Here is a 24221-nt window from a genome sequence, read left to right on the forward strand (position 1 = left end):
TAATTGCCGTAGTCATTGTATGTCTTTATCTTCCAGATACACGCGCAATATGCTTAAGTGCAACTAAAGGATTATCACGAGCATCTTGTGCCCAGAGAGCCCGAACCCGTGAACACTTCAAAAACTGTAAGAGCGCGCATTCCGCATTAAATGGCAATCTAAATGTGTTTACCCTGAAAGTGATTAATTGGGGGCAGCGATACCAGTATGACTCTGAGATATTTATGTGAAACGATCGGTATCTAACTTGCTATGCAACTGTGATGTTTTGCTGATATTTATTCCAGTCATTGCTGATATTTATTCCAAATGTATTGAATCCTGATATTTTTCCAGTATATTTATTTATTAGAGTCCAACCATTTATTCCTACGCAACCAGTACACAGCTAATCAAACCCATGTAAGAAAGGTGAATGTGATTAAATAATTGAACTTCTTCCAACCCAGAGAACTTTTACATAAACGAAACGTATTTATCTATAACAGTGGTGTGGTGTCCTTCTTTTTATGTGGTGTGCAGGGAGTTATTATTTGGTCATAGCCGGCTTAACACAACAGCCTTCTACCGCCTTGTCACTCGAGCCAAGCTACCCCCCTTTGTGCTGGGCTTGCCCATCGCAGGTCCAACACACAGGAATTCTTAATGTATATGCTTATGGTACTGGAAGATGAAGGGGTAGAAATAGAAAATATGTTTGGTCTCTCTTATAAATGGGAACATTGTTGTGAAAACTGTATGAACACATGCAGCACTAATGTTGATTCTGAAAGGTTCATACATTTAACATTACCAGAGAGTAAATCAGTGACTTTCAGTAAATTAGTTAAAGATGCAAATCACAACATGGAATGTTCTCAATGTAAATCAGAAATGTTATCAACGTTATTTTTAAAGAAATATGGACAGTATATAATTTTAATGATGCAACGTTGTAGAGCTGATGGAACAAAATTGGACACTTAAATAAAGAAGTTTGTAGGAAATCAATTATCAATATCAGGAAAGACTTTTGCTGCAGTTGCAATAATTTTCCATGATGGACCTTCTATAGCTTCTGGTCATTACACAGTTTATCTAAAATGTGAAAAAGGCTGGACACTGTGTAATGATTCTCAATTGATTTTCAAGCAACGTTTGCCTGCAGAATTACCAAATTCCTACTTAATTTTTCTAAAACCAAACTTTTATAGGATTACCATTGGATATTTCACCTAAAAAAGGATTTAAAAATTACCATTTGGCCTCATGGAAAGGTAAATGTTTCTATTGTGGACTTCTTTGACAGATATTATTTTGGTGTATGTGCTTAAGCAACAAGATTTACAGATGTTATTTATTGCAAATAGTTATTGTTCTTAGAAGATATTTTTAATATATATGTTACATTTCTATCAAGGTATGTTTTACTGAGGATAGATTCAGGGCTTTTTTAAACAATCTTTCAGATTGTTTATTTTTTTGCCCGCTGTTAAGAGATGAATACAATTGATATCACTATTTTCAGTGAAATTCAATATATTCTGAAAACAGCAAAAAAAAGGGCAAAAAATGACTTTGTTAAATATGAAAATATGTGTACTGTATTCTAAAATGTATTTTTAAATATTACTACCTTTTTTCTTTTTTTTCAGATCTAGAAAGAAAATTTAGGAAATTGAATCCATTTTTCTTGTAATTAAAAAAAAACCATTTATTTCTAATTAAGTTATTTTGTTGGTCAGGTAAGTTTTAAATATCTGTATTTCTCACCCCTTCACTTTCATGCTCCCTTTTCTTCACTTCTCCTCACTCTGCTTTTTTCATTCCCCTTCCCTCTCTCTTCTTCCTTTACTGCTCTTTCGTAACTCCCTCACTCCTTCTCAACTACTCCCCTAGGTTTACTGCCTCCATCACTATTTTTTTCAACCATGTTTCTCTCCCTGTCTCCATATGTCTCAGTCATACTAACTGCCTTACTCCTTCTCAGTTCCTTGCTCTCTGTCTCTCTTTCTGTCTCTCTCCCTTTGTCTGTCGTACCCTTAATTTCCTTAACATCTTTGTTTCTACCACTCCTCCTCTCTCCATCACTCATTTTCCATCTATGTTAATTTTTTAACCTTCTCCGGCATTCTCTTTCCCTCACCTTCCCTAACTGTCACTATCCTTAACTCATAGTCACTCCTATTCTCCTACTTCACTTCCTCCTGTCTGTATCTCACACCCCTTCATCTTTTCGCATTCTTTCCTTCACTCTCCCTCACTCTCCTTTGCTCATTGAAATCCTGACTCCCTTTCTCTCACTCCAGTTTCCTAAATCCCTCCATCCCCTCACTCCCCATCTCTCACTTTCCCTTACCCCCTTTTCTAATCCTCATACCCCTTATCTCACCATCACTCCACTTCTCTTACTTTCAATCCCTTTACCCTGCTGTACTTCATCCGCTTCATCTGTTACTCCCTTTTCCTATCTCCGTCCCTTACTCCCCTTTTCTCACTCCCCCTCCATCACTCTCCATTACTCACTGCCATTCCCTTACTCATTCACTCTTCTTACCTGTATCCTCTACCCTTAGTCCTTTTGTTGCAGTCAGTCTTTCACTTCCCTTTCATGACTGATCATACTTTCCTTTTCTCACTCATTCTGTCTGTCCTTTCCTCCTCTTCACTCAGTCATTTCAATCATTTCAATCATCCATGTATACACTACACATTCATTCAATAAAATTACAACACAGTATATTAGGAATATAGCTCTTCTTGGAGAAGTGAAGTGAGTTCTGAAAAGAACTGTTTTTTTTGTCTTTTTTGTTTTGTATTTTTTTTTTAGTTTTTTATCAATTTTGTATTTTTTTTTATTTTTTTAGAGCACCAAAAAAAACTGGTAATGAAAAACTGTTCAACAGGAACAAAAACAATAAATGAAAAAAATTATGGGCTGGAGCATGTGTGCTGCTGTATTTTGTTTTAAATCAAGTTAATACTGCTCTCACCGTAGCAAAGAACAGCATTGCACACATTACAATATATGTGCACCTGCGGGAAAAGTGGGCGGATGTCCAGTGGCCTGGTGCACGGAGAATCTGCGGCCGCAGATGATGTGCTCGGCTGAGCAGGTGGAGGGTTGTCCCTTAGGGCTCTAGTTGTTTTTTCGAGCAGAAGGTACAGGATGCACTGTCTTGAAGTGTCTCAGCATTGAATAAATACTAAAGGAGTATTTCTTGCTGGGATCTCCTCTGGATAAGACACTTCCACAAATAGTGCATGTCACCTTCGGCGCATTGACCTTCTTTTGGCCCTCTGGAAAGGTGAAGTATTTCCAGATGAAAGAGTGTTTTTGTTTGCTCTTCCTTGGTGGTACCACAAAGGTCTCCTCCTCACTCCCTGAAGTAGACTGCTGTTCTGCCATTTTCAAGTAAGATTATACTCGAGTAGCTGTTCAGCTCCTTGTCCCAGGAAATAAGAAGAAATAGTGAGGGGAGTGGGTGTGGTGTTTGAAGATTCTGGAACAGAAACTACTATGAACCAATGAAAAGTGTTGTTTCGTAATCACATGACTTGCCGTGCGCGCACGGTGCTCGCACGTATGCGCGCACCGTGCATGCACGGTGCGCGCACGGTGCACGCACGGATCAGAAATGAATTACTTTTAACCCGATTTCTGAAACATGAAAAGGAGGCAGGGAAGACACTCCCTGACCCCCTAGACCTTCTCAGGGGGTCCCTAAAGGACCTCGTAAATACAAAAAAAACATTTTGTTTAATAAAAAAAATTGCCGGTGCACGCACGGTGCTCGCACGCATGCGCGCACGGTGCACGCACGCATCAGAAATGAATTACTTTTAACTTGATTTCTAAAACATGAAAAGGAGGCAGGGAAGACACTCCCTGACCCCTAGACCTTCTCAGGGGGTCCCTAAAGACCTCGTAAATAAAATAAAAACATTTCCTTTAATAAAAAAAATTGCCGGTGCGCGCACGGTGAAAAACCCATAAAAAAAAAACATTTTAAACTGTTTATACGTTTATAGAAGATATTAACTATGCTGTTCAACTTTATCCAAATTCAAAAAAAATGAGCTGAGCCATTCCATATTACAGGATACAGTCAATCTATAACTATATACATAGGTAGTTTATTGTAAAATAAATATATAAAAAATATAATACATAAATAAATGAGCATTTAAAAAACCTTACAAATTCACTAAAAAAACCATAGGTTACACACACGTTATAGTTAGAAATTAGCATTTAAAAATTTAGCAAATTCACTTAAAAAACCATAGGTTTCACACATGTTATAGTTAGGAATTAGCATTTAAAAAACCTTGCAAATTCACTGAAAAAACTATAGGTTTCACACACGTTATAGTTAGGAATTAGCATTTAAAAAACCTTGCAAATTCACTGAAAAAACCATAGGTTTCACACATGTTATAGTTAGGAATTAGCATTTAAAAAACCTTGCAAATTCACTGAAAAAACCATAGGTTTCACACATGTTATAGTTAGCTGGACATTTCACTCGTACAAAACCATTGAAATTCCCCCGTTATAGTTAGTTCAGCTAACTATAACTCACGCGACCGCAATCCACTGCTGATGACGTCACATATTACATCACTCATGACATGGTCAGTGACATCACTCATGACATCACTGATGACATCTCAAATGACATCACTGATGACATCACTGATGACATCATCCTTGTGTAAGAGTGGCAGACCTCCTCTTATCCTAATATAAACTTTGATACACACATTGAAAAATACAAACTAAAGTTTTGAAAACTATAGAGATACCAATACCAGTTACAACAACCTATTCAGTAATTCCAAAATCTACATACGCATCCACTCATTCATCAACACTTCTATGTAGTCATCGCTCAGCAGCGGGTGCAGGCGTTGGGCCAAACCAAGGCCAAAATTAATTTTGCAACAAAGGGACGCCGCACTCTGGAACTTGTATTTTCTAGATTTTAATGCACAGAGCCCAGTCTGTCACACCAACGCGTTTCGGCCTAGACGGCCTTTCTCACGCTAGGTGGCACTACTTTTCACTTCCCTAAGAATCAGTGAGTGGGTATGTACTTATTGGTGTTGGAGTGTCTATGGTTTTGAGAATGGCAGTATGTAATTTAGAGTGGGTGTATCAAAGGTTATATTAGGTTGTGAGAAGATGCATCAAATTATCACATGGATGACGTCATCAGTGATGTCATCAGTGATGTCATTTGAGATGTCATCAGTAATGTCATCAGTGATGTCACTGACCATGTCATGAGTAATGTAATGTGTGACGCCATCAGCAGTGCATTGCGGAGGCGCGAGTTATAGTTAGCTGAACTAACTATAACGGGGGAATTTCAATGGTTTTGTACGAGGGAAATGTCCAGCTAACTATAACGCCCCTGAAACCTATGGTTTTTTCAGTGAATTTCTAAGGTTTTTTAAATTCTAATTCCTAACTATAACGTGCCTGAAACATATGGTTTTTTCAGTGAATTTCAAAGGTTTTTTAAATGATAATTCCTAACTATAACATACCTGAAACCTATGGTTTTTTAAGTGAATTTCAAAGGTTTTTTAAATGCTAATCCCTATCTATAACTTATCTCTAACCTATGATTTTTAATGAATTTCATAGGATTTCTAAATCTTTACTTTTCAGTGTATCAATTCCTTTATTTATGTTTTTATACTGTTTTTCACCATTTTTTAAAGGTTTTTTTACATATTTTTTTAAAAATTAATGAATATTCCATGTTTCTAATGGATTTAAAAAAAAAATATTTGTAATTTTTTTTTTCAATTATTGCTTGGAGTTGCGCACCCAACGCGTTAGGAATCGCGTACCCTACGCGAGAGAAATCGTGCACCCAACACGATAGGATGCGCGACTCCTGATTTTACCATTAAAAAAAAATAGCTTCTATCACAAATATTATTATCCCCGGGGACCCCATTGAAGTACTGGGTATTTTAAACCCAGCGGTGCAGGGGCACATACCCTATGACTTCTGGGTTCTCCCTGTTCCAGACCTACAGAAACACAGAGTCTTCTGGGTGAAGTCAAAGATTCATTTATTGGCTGCAGACCACTTACAGGTATCCTAGAAGTACAACAGCGTGTATGTTCTCAGGAGACTGCTAAAAATCATAGAAACGGGCTTCTCCTTAAGTACAGTTTTTCCTGCCTCAGGCATACATTCCTAGGTTTATGATATGGTCATTTAAAGTATACATTTCAAACGAAAAGGCAGAGTCATGATGACCATCCCACATTCCAGTTAAGCCAGCCCACAATTATTTACACAGCAAGGTTCAGATCCCACATCAGATATCGCTAGGCCCCAATAAAACACGGGCAGCTCCTGTTGATAGAAACAAGTCATAAAGCAGGAACAGTCAGGTGTGAAAGAGATTAGCCAGAGGCTTGTGTGGGATGAAAGGACTTTATGGCGTGTCAAGCCCTGATGCTAATCACAGGTGGCCGGAGGAAGGGGAGCTCGTGAGACCAGTTTGACCTGGGGCAGCAGAGCCAAGCTGCCCAGGTCACAGAAGAGTCATGGAAAGGCAAATGTGCTGTGAGGCCCGTATTTGCTTCATTATAGCCTATGTGAGGGCAATCACAAGATGGCCACTGCTTCCAAAATGGAACCCGCGTAGTGATGCGGAATAACGTGTACACAGTGCATTCATAGCTAGAATGGTATACAAAGCACTTGTACATACCGCATTAACCATTTGCGGTTCGCTAATACCAGGATAGACAGGGGTGGGGCCCTGTCCCCTACGTGGAAACAGAGATTAAAGTACGACAGACCCTCCTTTTGCCCTTACATAGGCAATCATTATACTCATCTTAATCCGAGTCTAGGTCAATGTTCACGAAGTCATGGAGATGTTGCTGTAGCATCATCCTATTACTTAGCTCGTCCCTCGATACAGGTTTCCTTACACATAAGGTAGCACAGAGGCCACATATCGCAGGAGCACACTGTATGCACAGACAGAACAGGAAAAGAATGGCTAAGATCATTCCAATGACCATCAGAACTTTCCAACCCCAGGCAGATATCAGTTCCCAGAACCACCCCACCAGTGACCAATCTCCTTTATCCACGTGTATGGACTCAGATATTTTATGGAGTCTGGAGATGGCTTGATAGACTGTTGGAGCGTTATCTGGTATGAAAATGCAACAACTGGATTGGATAACCTTACATACCCCACCGCGGTCTGCAAGAATAACGTCTAGAACCATGCGGTTCTGCAAAGTCATGAGGCGATCCGCTTGGAGCTCAGCTGTCAAATTACCGAGGGCACCAGCCGTTACATTGACAGTGGATTCAACCACACGAGTCAGTTGTCTCAAGTTCCTACTATTTACCATAGGACCCCAAAATGGCAGGAAACCCAAGAAGAAGTCTCCCGCTTCCTGACCGGCAGTATCCTCCTTACTAATTACGCCCCTCACAACTCTAGTCTTGTGATAGTCAGAGGCAGCAGTAAATGTTGGCGGTAGCAAGTTCGCAATATAACATGTGCCCGAGAAATCAGGGGGAAACCATGTATATGCTCGGTCATTACAGATGAAATATGTGCCCTTGGCAGCCAAAAACGCAGGAGAAAACTGTGATGGGAAAGTGTACGTTTCAGTACAGTCACTTCTCCCCAGTTGAGCTCTAGGATTCTGACCATTACCCTGTAAGCAGAACCGACCTATGTGGGGTACGACCCAAATTGGGGATGAGATTTTTCGCTGTCTTTCACTCAGACTAATACTATACCCCGTTGCGTTCCATCCTACATAAGGTCTTAATTCTTCCTTGGGTATGGACGAGTATGCATCGATATCTCTGCTCATATCGGCAACTCCTTTCATCAAAGCCTTATTATTGGTGATAGGTCTGATGGAACGCGGTTGTCGAGGGGAGTACGTATCTAGAGCATAGAGAAACATGGTCTGGAATGCCCATGACGATCCATTGTAACTGTACGGCAACACTAGATAGGGAATACCCTTATTAATGGTATGTGGCATTAACCCACACACCCAGCAATTAGTTGTATTCATTACTAGTTGGTGTTGGTGCAAGAGCTGAATAAACGAGTTATTTACAAATTCTGATCGTCTGGTTTGTTCATGTTCAGGAAGAGGGTGAAAAGAGTTTGAGGAGGCAGTAGAAAGAGGTATAGGCTGTACAGTGGGTGCAATGGGCTTTTGAGAGGAGAAAAATACAAATCCAACGATGAACATTATTATACTACATAGTATAAATAGGCACAAAAATACAAAACATTTACTCTTTATAATTTTACACATCCTTGCTTTAAAGTTCATTTCCTCCACGGGTCTCTCCATCTTAAAAAACTCCATCCTCTAATCGGGCCGCTCGCGGCGGATGAGTTTCTTCTGCTAAGGAGTACGCCTGTCAGTCCAGGGAAATGCCCTAGACCAACCAGAACCGTTGACCTAACGTCTTCGGCCTGTACCCCAAAGTCTTGGCACCGCGACCCTGCGGCTGAACCCGGATGGTGGTTCGAAAAACAAAAATCAAGAAAGTCCTTCAGATGGGAGAGCTTATAATGTCAAAAAGAAAAGATAGTGAGGAAATCTTTATTTGTCCATAGGCCTTGGTCTCAAATTATAGCGGAGACGGCCAGGTGCTGTTTGATCCTGGAACAAAAGTTCAGGCTCTGTGGTGTCCAATCGACTTGATGGTGGCACAGCTTCTTGCAAAATATCGTTACTCTCTTGGTCTGAAACTGTGCCCTTTATGTGCGCATCACTGAATGGTACAAAACGAGGTACAGTGTCTGTTTCAGAGTCGGCGATACCCTCCTGGACCCACTGGTCATATGGCAGGGGCAAGGGGACTACCTTGCAGTGGGTGCCATGGACCCAATTCTTTCTCCCTTTCACCCGGACCGCTGATCTCGTTGACAGGAGCACGAGGTGGGGGCCGATCCAACGAGGCTCGTCGTTGCTCTTGCGCTGGAAGTTTCTAATCAGCACCCATGTGCCAGGGTCGATAGGGTGTCCAGGAGTTTCAGAAGCTTGGGGAAGAGTATCATGCACCTGTTGATGTAAAACACGTAGTTTAGCAGTCAAATCATACAAGTAATCGAGTAGTACTGGATGCTCGATCTCACTGAATTTCGTAGGCCTTGGTACACCCCATACGTTGGCCGGACGGCCAAAAACCACTTCATAAGGACTAAGTCCCACTCGTGAGTGTACGGTCATTCTGGTGGACAGGAGTGCTAAAGGCAGAGCATCAGGCCATTTAAGACCGGTGCTCGCCTGGATTTTGGCCAGTTTAAGTTTTAGAGCGCCGTTGTAGCGCTCTACTAATCCAGCTGATTGGGGGTGATTTGCAGCGTGGAACTTCTGCCTAATACCTAGTCCCTCACACACATTCTTCATCACTTTACCCACAAACTCACTTCCATTATCACACCACATCATTCTTGGCATTCCAAACCTAGGGAAGAACTCTTTCACAAGGGCTTTGGCTGTGGATAGGGCAGTGTTATCCTTTAGAGGATAGGCCTCTACCCATTTTGAAAAAGCGCAGACAACCACCAATACATATTTCAGGTTGTTGCACCTTTCCATGTGGATAAAGTCCAGCTGCAAAACTTCAAATGGGTATGATGGGGGTGCAAAATGACCAGCTGGAGTTGGGGTTCCCCTACCAGGGTTATACTTCAGACATATCATACAATTCTTGACCACATTCTCTGCACACTTGGGAATTCCAGCATTCTGCCATACTGGAGCCAACAACTTACAAATTCCTTTCGTACTGATATGTGCCATTCCATGTGCCATTGTAACTACTGGAAGCACATATGCATCAGGCAACAACCATCGCCTATGTTCTGTCAGATCAATCCAACAACCATTCTCATCCAACTTACCCACACTTTCTCTCCACTTGCTTAATTCTTTCTCTGTAGCTTCAGCTTGAAGCGACTTCACACTCTCTATCGTGTTTTCACACATTCCAACATCATCAACCCATCTTGCGGGGCCTGCAACATACATTCTAGTCTTTACATTCTGTGCTGTTTCTTTCGCGATCTCATCAGCAAACGCATTCCCACGTCCAACATCATCCGTGATTTTCCTGTGCGCACTGCATTTCATAATCGCAACTTGCAACGGTAGGGTCAGTGACTCAAGGAGATCATTCACCAACTTGCCATTCTGAATTTTAGCTCCATGCGACGTCAGGAACCCACGTTCTTTCCACAATCGCCCAAAACTATGAGCCACGCCAAAGGCGTACTGGCTATCGGTGTATATATTCACTCTCATTGCTTCAGACAACACGCATGCTCTTGTGAGGGCGATTAATTCTGCTGCTTGGGCCGAATTATGTGGCACTCGTGCAGTTTCCACAACCGTGTGCAAAGTCGTGATAGCATATGCAGCAGTCGTGTCACCATTAGGGAGCTTGAAACACGAACCATCCACCCATAAAGTACCATCACACTCAGTCAGGGGAGTATCTTTTAGATCTACTCTCCCTTTCGTCTCTTCTTCTGTTCTGAACAGACAGTCATGTTGCTCATTCTCATCTAGGTCTGCTGGATTTGGCAATAACGTAGCTGGATTCAGCGTGTTGCATCTCTTTATGTGTATGTGGTTTGCTAACAGTGTGAGCTCATAGCCTGATCGCGCACTAGTCAAGTGTTGTGTCTTGGTTCTGTTTAATAATGTGTCTACAGCATGTGGAACCATAACGATCAATGTGTTGTCCATTACCAAACCAGCAGATTGTCGGATAGACATAGCTGCAGCAGCTGTCGCTCTCAGACAGCTTGGCAATGCCCTCGCTACAGGGTCCAAGGTTGATGAAAAATATGCGCATGGGCGCGGTCTGTCACCAAAAGGCTGTGTTAACACTGATAATGCACAACCATCTTTCTCGTGAACATACAATGTAAAAGGCTTGCTGTAGTCAGGGGTACCCAACACAGGAGCTGAACATAATGCGTTGCGCAATTCCACAAAACTTTTCTGGCACTCTTCAGACCATGGGATAGGATTCGGTGTGTCTTTGCATGTTAATGCTAACAAAGGTTTTGCCAACAGGGAAAAATTTGGGATCCAGTGCCTACAGTATGAGGTAATGCCCAAGAAAGCACGCACTTCTCTCTGTGTTCTTGGCACACTCAACTGTGCAATGGCTTGAATTCTTTCTGGGGTCAGTTTCCTTCCCTCCTTCGATAAGAGATGACCTAAGTAGGTCACTTCTTGTCGACAATATTGCAGCTTTGAGAGAGACACTTTGTGATGGAAAGCAGATAAATGACGTAACAATGATAATGTGGCTTCTTTGCAGATCTTCTCAGTATCCGCGGCAATTAGTAAATCGTCAACGTACTGAATCAGGATAGCGCCACTAGGTAAAACAAGTGCATCAAGCTGCGCTTTCAAAGCTTGGCTGTATATTGATGGACTTTCACAGTAGCCCTGGGGAGCGCGTTTGAAGCGGAAGCTTTGGCCTCCCAGACTGAAGCCAAAAATGTCTCTGCTCTCCTCTGCAATTGGGATGCTAAAGAAAGCATTCTTTAAATCGATCACTGAAAACCATGCAGCAGAGGCTGGAATCATCGTTAACAAGGCAGTTATATCAGGGACAACTGGAAACTGTGGCACAACAATCTTATTAACCTCTCTAAGATCAATCACAAATCTGTAAACAGGTGGCTGTGAAGGGTCCGTTCGTTTTAAGACAGGTAAAATCGGACTGTTGCAAACGTTGCCTCTTGTCTCTTCAATTACACCCTTCTTAATCAAGTCGCTGACAATGTCTAACAATGCTTTCTGGCCTTCATTAGAGATCTTGTACTGGGGAATGCGTGGCAGTCTGACATTAGCCTTTAAAGTTACCACGTATGGCGGTATCTCCAAGAGGCCCACATCATTGGGACCAGTAGCCCAAAGGACATCCGGAAGGGATGACAATTCAGGCGGCATTGTATTTTTAGACAAGTACATCGGGGAAATCACTTTCCTGCCTAATGTAAGTTGTACTCCTGACGGTGAACAATACAGTGTAGCATGCAATCTTTTTAACAAATCTAATCCTAGCAAATTCTCACCACAACCTGTTGTTAGGATGAGAGGTGCTTTCAGCTCGCAAGGTCCAATAGAAAGTGACATGGGACTAGAAATCGGGTTTCTAACTGGGGCGCCAGAAAAACCTACTGAAACATTTATATCGCCAGACAAAGGTGCGCCAGGGAGTTTTGAATGCATGATTGAACTCTTTGCAGCACCAGTGTCGAGCAGAAAGGGCTCCGTTACATTTGCTGTAGTCACCTCAACATACGGTCCGCTCTGATCCACTGGCACTAAAACAACTCCCTCTCTCTGTCTACGGCTGTCCTAGTAATCATTATTTTCTGCATCGCCGTCCTCTGCATAATAATCATTATTGTAGTACTGAGCTGTATTACTAGTCGCGTTGGCTTGCTGATCAAAGCTATTGATGGTATTTTGAGGCGGAAGAGGACGCGCGTTCTGGGGAACATTCCCACGCCCTCTGCCTCTAGGAGCTTGCTGACCACCCCTCCCTCTTGCGCCATACATATTGCCGTTACGCTGCATCAATTTAGGGCAACTATATTTAAAATGACCTTCCTCTTTGCAGTATGAACATTGGTTGGGACCTACAGGGACACGTGGTTGATAATACCCATTCATTTGCTGATTGTTCTGAAATTGTTGGGGTTGGTGATAGACACCTTGGGGTTGCCTATAATTATTCTGACCTCCACGTGGCGGATAGGCCTGTTGTAAAAGGACCTTCGTTTTTAGCTCTTTCGTTTTCTTTTCTGTTCTATCTTTCTCGTCTTTATCTCTGTTTTCATAATACTGTGCAGTAGCCAGTATTTGCGCTGAAGAAGAAACAGCCCAAGAACTTTCTGAATCTTTTAACTTTTTACACAGGTCAGGAAGTAAATTCTGCACAAATGTATCCACAAATAACCGTTGGCCACCCTCAGTACTCATATCTTGTCCACTGTGGTCAATAAACGTTTCTTCAAACCTGGTAAAGAAGTCTGACACTGTCTCATCTTTCTTCTGCTTGCATGCAGATAGCTTGTCCCAATTTACACGCATCGCGGGCATTATTGTCTTCATATACGTGATGATTCTACCAGGAAGTTCTGCTATTAAAGGCTCTGGTTTCGCGCCACCAATCTGTCTAGCGTCAGCAGCGATGATGTTAGCCCATGTGTCCCCTAGTTCTGCAGCATGATCCATATTACGAATGGATCCCCACAAAGGCTGTGGAACCACATTCCCAAACAGCATATCTATATCAGCCAGATTCATTACACAGGATTCTGCAGTTTGTGACAACTCCTTATAATAAACGGTAGGGTTTTTACGGGGATCAGGCAATGTCTGCTTAAGTGCTAGCACCTCAGATCTTTTCCATGGAACATGTATCCAAATACGCTGAAAATGTGCTAAGACAGGTGGATTAGCATTTGGTTCAGCAGGTCTCCAAACTGGGGGAACCTCACGCATCGGATATTGACGTGCTTTTACCCTTTTTTCCACAGGGACATCAGGTTCAAACAACGACTGTTGACAATCATCATTCCTGAAGGATAATACAACCGCAACTGCTTTATCTACATCGCGATCCACAATGGTACCAGTTCCAAAATCAAATCTCACTCGACACAACTCCTGCGGGCTTGGGTCTCTACCACTATCATCCAATTCCTCACAGAGAATTTCGCACATTTTCTCAAAGACATACCTCTGTTTTGGGGCATCCCATTGATGGAAAACGTTGACAACTGATTCCACATCATATAGTGAAGGGAAAACAATCCATCTACGCGCCATGCGATCTATTACCTTTTTCTCATCGGGGTTAGGCAATTGACTGCGCAATTGCTTACGCTGTAAGCCAGGAGTCGCACCGGATGACTCAAAGAGAGGTGACATTAACGTAGTAACCACATTAGCCAAACGCTGTCGCGCTGAAGGAGAAGTTGAGGCGAAAACAGGGGGATAAACAGAGGGGAGAAAAGAGGATGCAGAAACAGGTACTGGAGTGGTGCAAGGAAAAGTGTCAGGGGAGGCAGCTGCTGAATTAGACAAAGTCGCAGGAAGCGCGGGGGCAGTTGGAAACACAACTGGCGGCCCTTGAGAGGGCTGCGCTATAGGGATAGGAGCCGGCTGCGAAGCAGCTGGCGGTAGCGGCAAAGCTTGCAGTATATTAACTGGAGGTGGCATATTCACAAGCTGGGGAGGCGCCGTGGCATTTTGAGCATACGGGGGTGGCGAACTCAACAAATGCGACATCAGGGGATCTTTCTCCTTTTCTTCTAACTCATTCTGTTTAGAGTGCGGTAAAGCTGGGTAACATTTGTCGATCCCTAACTTACGCTGTCTGTGCAACTGCTCATTCATCTGCTCCTCCTCATTGTCTTTGAATTGTACAGCTGCTTGCATTACTGTCATACCTTTCTCTCTCTTATTCTTTTACGCTAGCTTAATTTCCTTCTGTTTGGCTTCCTTCCGCCATAAGTGGAAAGAATCAAACATCGCCGGCCGGGCTTTCTTTTTAAACAATTTAATTTCCAAATTATCTAAAATATCGGTATCGAAACTACCATTTTGGGGCCATTTTAAAACACCGTCTTTTCTGGTGTAGTGGATCCATACTTCGTTATATGCAATGGGGCCTACGCCATGTTTTACATAGAGCTCATAAGTTGGAGTTCCAACCGGAGGAACCGGACATGATTCCTCCAGCTGGAAATCTCTTCCACAACCCAAACAAAATATTCTAGCAAATATTCTAGAACCAGGCATCTTCGCTCACTAGTCTAGACCCAAAACGTCAAAGGATTATCGATTACGATAGTCTCGTGAATACACGAGTCCTCTGGCTTTGGCGTTTGCAAACTCCAAATTTCCAAATCAAAACGATCCCGAGGGATACCAAACAAATGGGAGACGCTCCACTTATACTTAACTGAATATTGATGATCAATGGCGTCACCAGAAGACTCTCTCGATTGTTTCGCTCTATCAAAACTCGTCAAGGGTCCAAAACAGGTCGATTAATCAGGGCAGCAGTCCTTCGTAGCCGTCGGGACGCGGAGAACCTCGCAGAAAAGACTTTCGGACCACGTCGACATGCAGGGGTCGATGAAGTGGCGGCCTTCCTCCGGAATTTCCACACGAAGCTCCTCACGAACCTCTGGCTTGGACTGGTACCGCTGAAATCGTCCCGAGTTGGGCGCCAAACTGAAGTACTGGGTATTTTAAACCCAGCGGTGCAGGGGCACACACCCTATGACTTCTGGGTTCTCCCTGTTCCAGACCTACAGAAACACAGAGTCTTCTGGGTGAAGTCAAAGATTCATTTATTGGCTGCAGACCAATTACAGGTATCCTAGAAGTACAACAGCGTGTATGTTCTCAGGAGACTGCTAAAAATCATAGAAACGGGCTTCTCCTTAAGTACAGTTTTTCCTGCCTCAGGCATACATTCCTAGGTTTATGATATGGTCATTTAAAGTATACATTTCAAACGAAAAGGCAGAGTCATGATGACCATCCCACATTCCAGTTAAGCCAGCCCACAATTATTTACACAGCAAGGTTCAGATCCCACATCAGATATCGCTAGGCCCCAATAAAACACGGGCAGCTCCTGTTGATAGAAACAAGTCATAAAGCAGGAACAGTCAGGTGTGAAAGAGATTAGCCAGAGGCTTGTGTGGGATGAAAGGACTTTATGGCGTGTCAAGCCCTGATGCTAATCACAGGTGGCCGGAGGAAGGGGAGCTCGTGAGACCAGTTTGACCTGGGGCAGCAGAGCCAAGCTGCCCAGGTCACAGAAGAGTCATGGAAAGGCAAATGTGCTGTGAGGCCCGTATTTGCTTCATTATAGCCTATGTGAGGGCAATCACAAGATGGCCACTGCTTCCAAAATGGAACCCGCGTAGTGATGCGGAATAACGTGTACACAGTGCATTCATAGCTAGAATGGTATACAAAGCACTTGTACATACCGCATTAACCCTTTGCGGTTCGCTAATACCAGGATAGACAGGGGTGGGGCCCTGTCCCCTACGTGGAAACAGAGATTAAAGTACGACACCATCCCCCGGGGCTTATAAAAAACATTGGGGATCGTGGGGGGAGCCCCAGCGCCCCCACGGTCGCAGCCAGCTCCCCGCGTCCTTTGGGAGCCGGCATTGCTTTTCCACATGGGGAGCTGCTGACATGCAGCTCCCCGTGTGGAAAAGCAATATGGTTTGGACTTTGAAAGAGAGAGCAGGTTTCCATGCTCTCTCTTTCAAAATCCAAACTAAGTTTGCTATGGGAGGGCGGGAGACTCCCGCACTCTCATAGCAAACAACAGTGTCCTGGGGTGGGCACCCCAGGACACTGCAGGAGCCGGCCCTGGGGGCTGGCGGTCCCCAGGGCCCTCGAGGGCTCCAGGCGTGGGGCCACACAGCCCCCCTCAATAAATAAAGCCCTGGGGGTGGTGGTCCCCAGGGCTGGGGGGCCCCCATTAAATTTTACGTTTTTTAGCCCCCCGGGGGCTAATTATTAAAGAAGCCTGGAAACCCGCGCTTCAGTTTTGTTTTTTTACGGCCGGATCTGCACGCATTTTGCCGTTTTTTCAACAACAAAAAAAGGGATTCTGGGAGTCCTTCTGGGACCCACTAAGCAGGTCTAGAGGGTCAGAGTATTTCTACCCTGCCCCCTTTATGTATTTTACACACTTATTCCCCTTACTTCTTCAGCCTCGCTTCTCGAGGCACAAAATGGCTGCCAACAGTTCCTGGTTTCGAATGTTGACAACCACTTGACAGCCAATTAGCATTCAGTGCGTGATCGGAAGGGTGCGCGCACGGTGCGCAGAGGGTGCGCTCAGGGTGCGCATATGGTGCGCGGATCCTCCGAGGCCATAGATATATGTGTATTTTTAACTGTAATTTTCCCAGGAACTACTCAACAGATTAACACCATTTAAGCAAAAGGCACCAATCTTAACTGAGGACTACCTCTTTGCCAAATTTGGTGTAATTTCATCCGGCTGTAGCTGCGGCTAAAGGTCCTATGGGAAAATGCATGGAGAAAACGCGTTTTGGGACCCCCTTTTTTCTCGGCCCCCGCTTGATGAATCACCCCGAGACTTTCAGGATACGACCGGACCGGAGCTGACCAAAAGTTTGGAAAATTTCGCGAAGATTCGTCAACCGGCGCCAGACTTATTGGGAATAGAATGTTGTGGATATCCTATGGAAATTAGGTCCTAACTATAACTACCTACTGGCAACCGCCAGTAGGTAATATATATATATTATCATAATTATATTTTTATTTCTCCTTGAGAGTGCAGTATTTAACTGCTGGGGCATTTCCAGCAGTATACTTTAATTAGAATGTTGTTTATGTTAGCCTTGTTGCATGAGTTTAAGTAGTAACTCGCTTTATATATTCTTATATAGATACCATTTTGATTCAATAATGGGATGGGTCAAAATAAGTATTTCATGTGGCATTTATTGAATGGAATTTGTGCTACACTCCAAGATGGCCGAAAGAATTGTAATTATGTTTTCACTTTGAAAGCACAGTATTCAAATGCTATGGCATCTAACGGGATGTAATTTTGTTTTGCAATACCCTTTAGTGTATTATTATTAGTAACAAACTATTTTTTTGTTTTTGTATGCATACCATTCTGATTTTGAAATGTTAGGGGTCAAAGTATGTATTTCATGCGGCATACATTGAGTAGTATATGTGTTACACTCAAGGATGGTCGAAATGTTTGATATTATATCTCACAATCCGTGTACCCTTTCTTTATGTCACTTACACATTTTGGGTTCAAATTGATGCTAAGGGAAAACACCCCTTGCCTGTGATCAAGGTGTCTGGTATGCCAAAATGTGTCAGGAGGTTTCATTCTGCAATTTGCCACACTTGTATGTTTAGAAGTTAATAAAGGAGATATTGTGACTGCATATTTTGGAGTGCGTGTCTCTCTTCAGAGTGGTGTTTTGAATAAATAAATATATATATACATTTGTGTGTGTGTGTGTATATATTACCTACTGGCGGTCACCAGTAGGTAGTTATAGTTAGGAGCTATTTTCCATAGGAAAAGCATTTTTTTCCCCCAATAACTTTGGCGTCGTTTGACGAATCTTCGCGAAATTTTCAAAACTAGTGGGGCGCTCCGGTCAGCTCCTGTCTTGAAAGTTTCGGGGTAATTTGCGAAGTGGGGGCCGAGAAAAAAAGGGGGTCCCAAAACATGTTTCCCCCATGTTATTTTCCATCGGAAAATTTAGACACAGCTTCAGCCCGAACTGCTGAATGGAATTATACCAAATTTGGCAAAAAGGGAGCCCTTGGTTCAGAAAGAGTCCTTTTTTTTCAAAATGGTGTAAATCCATTTTTTAGTTCCTGAGAAATTCAAAAAATAGAGGTCCGAAAATCAATTTCCCATAGGAAACTTTAGACACGGCCACAGCCTGAACTGCTGAACGGAATTACACCAAATTTGGCAAAAAGATAGTGCTTGGTTCAGAAAGCGTCCTTTTTTAAAATGGTGTAAATCTGTTCAGTAGTTGCTGAGAAATTCAAAAAATAAAAGTTTCGATATATAGGGTAGCGGTGGATTCGCGAACCCTCCCAACCACGAGCTTCACTGTGATTGGCTGCCAACACTCCAAACCAGGAACTGTTGGCAGCCATCTTGTGACTCTGTAGAACCGAGTCACAAGAAAACAGTAAAAACAAAGGTGAAAAACAAGAAAAGGGGGCAGGGTAGCAACACCCTGACCCCTAGGCCTGCTCAGGGGCTACCACAAGGACCCCAGGGCCCAAAAAAGCATTTTAAAAAAAATATGTTGGTCAAATTCGTGCTGGGGTTGCGAATCCCGCCGAATCTTTTTTTAAAAATGAAGCGCGGGCTCCCGCGCTTCATTTAATTGAGGCCACCGGGGGGACCAGGTCCCGGGGGTATTGCCAAAAAATATTAGCGGGGTCCCACAGGGGCCCCCGCAGCCCCGGGGACCGCCACCTCCCCGGGACTATGTTTATAATATGTGGGAGGGCAGCCCCGGGGACCGCCACCCCTTGGGCTTATTCTTTAATTTGTGGGGGTCTCCAAGGCCCCACCAAGCCCCAGGGACCACCACCCCGGGGCTTTTCTAAAATATTCACAGGGGGCACACGGCCGCCCACATGCCCCGGGGACCGCCACTTCCCTGGAGCACTAAAATGCAAATGTGGGGGTCTGTTACGGACCACCGAGCCCCAGGGACCACCACCTTCCCGGGGCTATGTAAATAAAGGAAGGGCGATGCACGGCCCCCCTCCTGGAGCCCTTGATGACCCTGGGGACCACAACCCTCCAGGGCCAGCTCCTGCAGTGTCCCCGGGTGTTCACCCCCGGGACACTGGTGTTTGCCATGACAGGACAGAGCATGGCTCTCGCCCTGTCATATCAAACTCTGCTTTGGATTTTGGAAGTGAGAGCAGGTTTCCTGCTCTCGCTTCCAAAATCCAAAGCAGATTGGTTTTCCACACGGGGAGCTGCATGTCAGCAGCTCCCTGTGTGGAAAAGCAATGCCGGCACCCACAGGAGACAGGGAGCCGGCAGGACTGTGGGGGATTGGGGCTCACCCCACGGTCCCTAAACATTTGGGCATGCCCCGGGGGATGGGGTCATTGGGGCGAATGTGAATTAGTGAAAGTAGATATTTTTTTTAAAAAAAAAAATTGGAGTCGCCACGCTAGCGCACCGCTCAGCGTGGCCCCTAGTGTGCACGCGATGGGTGCGCGGCACTCAGCGCGGCCCCCTAGTGTGAATGCGATGGGTGTGCAGCCCGGCCCCTAGTGTGAACGCAATGGGTGCGCTCAGCGCGGCCCCTAGTGTGAACACGATGGGTGCGTGGCTCTAAATCGCGCTGGGTGCGCAACTCCAAACAAAAATAATTAAGATTTTTTTTATATAAACCTAGGTTATATGTTGGCTAATTGAGTGGCTCTAAAAAGAGCCCTTGTGTTTATTATGAGTTTCTGGCAGCTACATGTAAGTGCGGCTGCAGAGCTTTAGGTTGTTGACAAACACTCTGTTCCCTTCATCGGTGAAGTGTACTCCGTCACTTCTGTAGATGCCCTCCATATTGAAACGTAAATTGTTGTTATATATGGAGGCCATTCTATGGTCTCTGAGATAAGCAGAAACAGCTTTATTGACATTCTTCCTAGCTTTCTCAATATGAGGACAAAACTGATTGGACCACATCCATTTCTGTCTTTGGCATATGTTAGAGTACACAAAGGCAGTTTGGGGGAAAAGCAACATCAATTCTGCAAAGGTGTCCTTCATTAGCATTTCCAGACCTACCCCAGTAAATGTGCCTAGGTCATTGCCACCACAGTGCACAATCATGAGGTCAGGGGGATGGAGATGTAAAAGTTTTTAACCAAATGCATCAATTGGTGCCACTTTAATCCTCTCTGTTCAATCCATTTAATGTCTACATTTTGCAAAGTTAGGTCTTTGTTAATACCTCTGCGTTCAGCATACTTTTTGCACCAGAAAACATAGCTGTGCCTAACAATCCACACTGAAAGCCACTTTAAGTGGTGACTGGAGGTAATGAAAAGATGTCTGTAGCTGAGCTATTCAGTTGGTAGAATGAGAGATATCTAAAATGGTGGACAAAATGGTGTTTTTAAGAAAGTAGAGATTTAATTGGCTGTTTAAGAACATTGTACATTCGAAAATAGGGTGCATTTTACTTTGTTTAAAAAGCAAGTTTCTTATTGGTTAGTAATAAGTGTTTGGAAGGTACAGCAGAAAGGATAAGGTCATGATTTGCAAAGCCAACCTCACCTGCTGTTGTCATTTGCATCATTGTGTGGTGAACTTGTGACCTGTCAGTTAAGTTGAATGTTGCATGACCTGTTGCTATGGAAACTGACATTAAGCAGAAGGGGTAAAGAATTCAGTTGATAAGGGATATTATTTGTGACCAATTGAAATGTGTTTTACAATTTGAAAATCTCTGGGAAGCAATGCCATTTGTTGCTTATAAGTATTTGTATAGAAAAAGAGAGGGAAATCTTGCCATTACTGGTTTCACCTTACAGAGTCTGGTGATTTATATTGACTGTGTGCAAAAGAAAATCCTGCCTGAGTGTGTGAGATTTTTCATTCAACAGATTTATTTGCAAGGTGAGTTATATAATTTTGAGGTTTCTTTAAAAAAGATTTAACATTATTCTAAAACTGTGTTGTTTGAAATATATTATTAAATGTAGAGATGTGTATTGGAATTAGTTTCATTGTAATTGAAGTTCATTTAAAAAGCAGTCTGTACATTAATATATGTATACATATTTAAGTCTGTTCAAGGTATAGCTGGATGATGCCTCATATTTTTACATAGTTAGTGGAACATGACTGCAAATGTATATTTTGAAATATGTTCATATAAGGTGTTAATAATTACGTTTCAGTTATTAGTTTGTACAGAAGGTAAAGTTAAATGATGCCATATGTTTTAAGATAGAGTGGTGAAATAAGGTGTTGTTAATTATGCTTCTATTTGTAGTCTGAGCAAAGGCATAGTTGAATGATGCCACATAATTTTAGATACAGTGGTGAAGATGTGTCTTAAAAGTGTGGTTTTAGAAATGCTCATAAAAGGTATTGTAAATTAGTCTTCTTTCTTAAGTCTGTTGAGAGGTATAGTTTGATGATGTCGCACATTTCTAGATTTAATAGTCAAGATGTAGCTCAAAAATAAACCACCACATTTTACTCTTTCTGGTATGTTGTACTTTTCTACTTAACTAGATAGTATGTAATGACTCATGTATATGTTCAGATTGTATTTATATAGTTGAATGTATATTTACTGAATTATTAAGAGATGACTGACTAATTGCAGTAGTGCAAAGGTAGTGAATATGTGATTTTAAAAGTACACGAGAAATGATTTATTGATTCTATATTGTGCAAACACCCAGTTAGTATCCAAACACTACCCATGCATTCATGCAATGACTCAATCACTAACTGATGCAGTGATCAGATCTCCAGAGCACTACATATGCAGTCCAGTAATCCCCCGGTCACTCCTTGTGGACTCTTTTATTTAGTCTGCCATGTCCTTATCTAATCACTGTGCCAAAATACAGGCACTTATAAATTCACCATGCACTCTCCTTGCAGTTCTCTGTCATTATCTATGTACTCATGCAATGACCGAGGGACTAACACATGCAGTGCTACAATCACACGTGCAGTATCCATGTAGTCCTGCAACCACCTATACACTACTGACTCACTCCTCCAATTATCCATGTAGTATCCATGCAGTCAGGCAATCAAATTGTCACCCCGTGCACTCCTCCAATCGCCCAGGCAGTACCATGTACTAATCAAATCACTCTGCCACAACCCAAGCACTTATAAATTCACCATGCAATCTCCTTGCAGCACTCTAGGTATTCTGTTGCTATCCATGTGCTCATGCAATGACCCAGGGAGTAACATATGCAGTGTTATATTCACATGTGCACTATCAATATAGTCCTGTAAGCACCTATACACTACTGATTCACTCATCCAATTATCCAGTTAGTACCCATGCAGTCCAGCAATCTCACAGTCACTCTCCGTGCTCTCCTCCAATCACTGAGCCAGTAGTATGTACTAATCCAATCACTTCGCTAAAACCCAAGCACTTAGAAATTCACCGTGCACTCTCCTTGCAGTACTGCAATCATCCAGTCAGTACCCATTTACAATCCTTTGAGTGCTATCTTTACAGTTTAGTAATCTCCTTGTTACTACCTATGCACTCCTCCAATTACCCAGCCAGTCCCATGTCCTTATCCAATCACTCTGCTACAACCCAAGAACTTATAAATTCACCTTGCACTCTCCTTGCAATACTCTAAACATCCAGTCACTACCCATGTAGTCATGCAATGACCCAGTCACAAACACATGCACCGGTGCAATCCTTTGAGTGCTACCTATACAGTTTAGTAATCTCCCTGTTACTACGTATGCACTCCTCCAATCACCCAGCCAGTCCTATGTCTCCATCCAATCACTCTGCCACAACCCAAGCACTTATAAATTCACCATGCACTCTCCTTGCAGCACTCTACGTATTCTGTCGTTATCCATGTACTCATGCAATGACACAGGGACTAACACATGCAATGCTACAATCACATGTGGACTATCCATGCAGTCTTCTAACCACCTACAGGCTGCTCATTCACACCTTCATTTTGCCAGGTACTACTCATGCAGTCCAGCAATCACACTGTCACTCCCCGTGCAGTTGTACAGTAACCCAACCGGTACCATATACTAATCTAATCACTCCGCCAATACCCAAACACTTGTAAATTCACCATACAGTCTCTTTGCAGTGCTCTAATCATCCAGTCACCCATGTACTCATGCAATGACCCAGACAGTAACACATGCAGTGCTACAATTACATCTGCACAATCCATGCAGTCCTGTAACCACCTACACACTGCTCATTCACACCTTTATTTTCCCAGGTATTATCTATGCAGTTCAGCAATCACACTGTCACACCCCCTGCACTCCTCCAGTCACCCAGCCAGTACCATATACTAATCCAGTCACTCCGCTAATACCCAAACACTTATAAATTCACCATACACTCTCCTTGCAGTGCTATAATCACCCAGTCACTACCCATGTACTCATGCAATGACCCAGACACTTACACATGCAGTGCTAAATCACAGGTGCACTATCCATGTAGTCCTCTAACCAACTACACACTACTAATTCACTCCTGCAATTACCCAAGTAGTACCCATGCACTCCAGCAATCACACTGTCACTCCCTGTGCACTCCTCCAATCACCCAGCCAGTACCATGTAGTAATCCAATCACTCCGTCAAAATACAAACACTTATAATTCACTTTGCACTCTCCTTGCAATACTCTAAACATCCAGTCACTACCCATGTAGTCATGCAATGACCCAGTCACAAACACATGCACTGCTGCAAACCTTTGAGTGCTACCTATACAGATTAATAATCTCCCTGTTATTACGTATGCACTCCTCCACTCACCCAGACAGTCCCATGTCCTTATCCAATCACTCTGCCACAACCCAAGCACTTATAAAT

The sequence above is a fragment of the Triturus cristatus genome, chromosome 2_1 (genome assembly GCF_964204655.1).
Source record: "Triturus cristatus chromosome 2_1, aTriCri1.1, whole genome shotgun sequence".
In the NCBI taxonomy this organism is placed as follows: domain Eukaryota; kingdom Metazoa; phylum Chordata; class Amphibia; order Caudata; family Salamandridae; genus Triturus; species Triturus cristatus.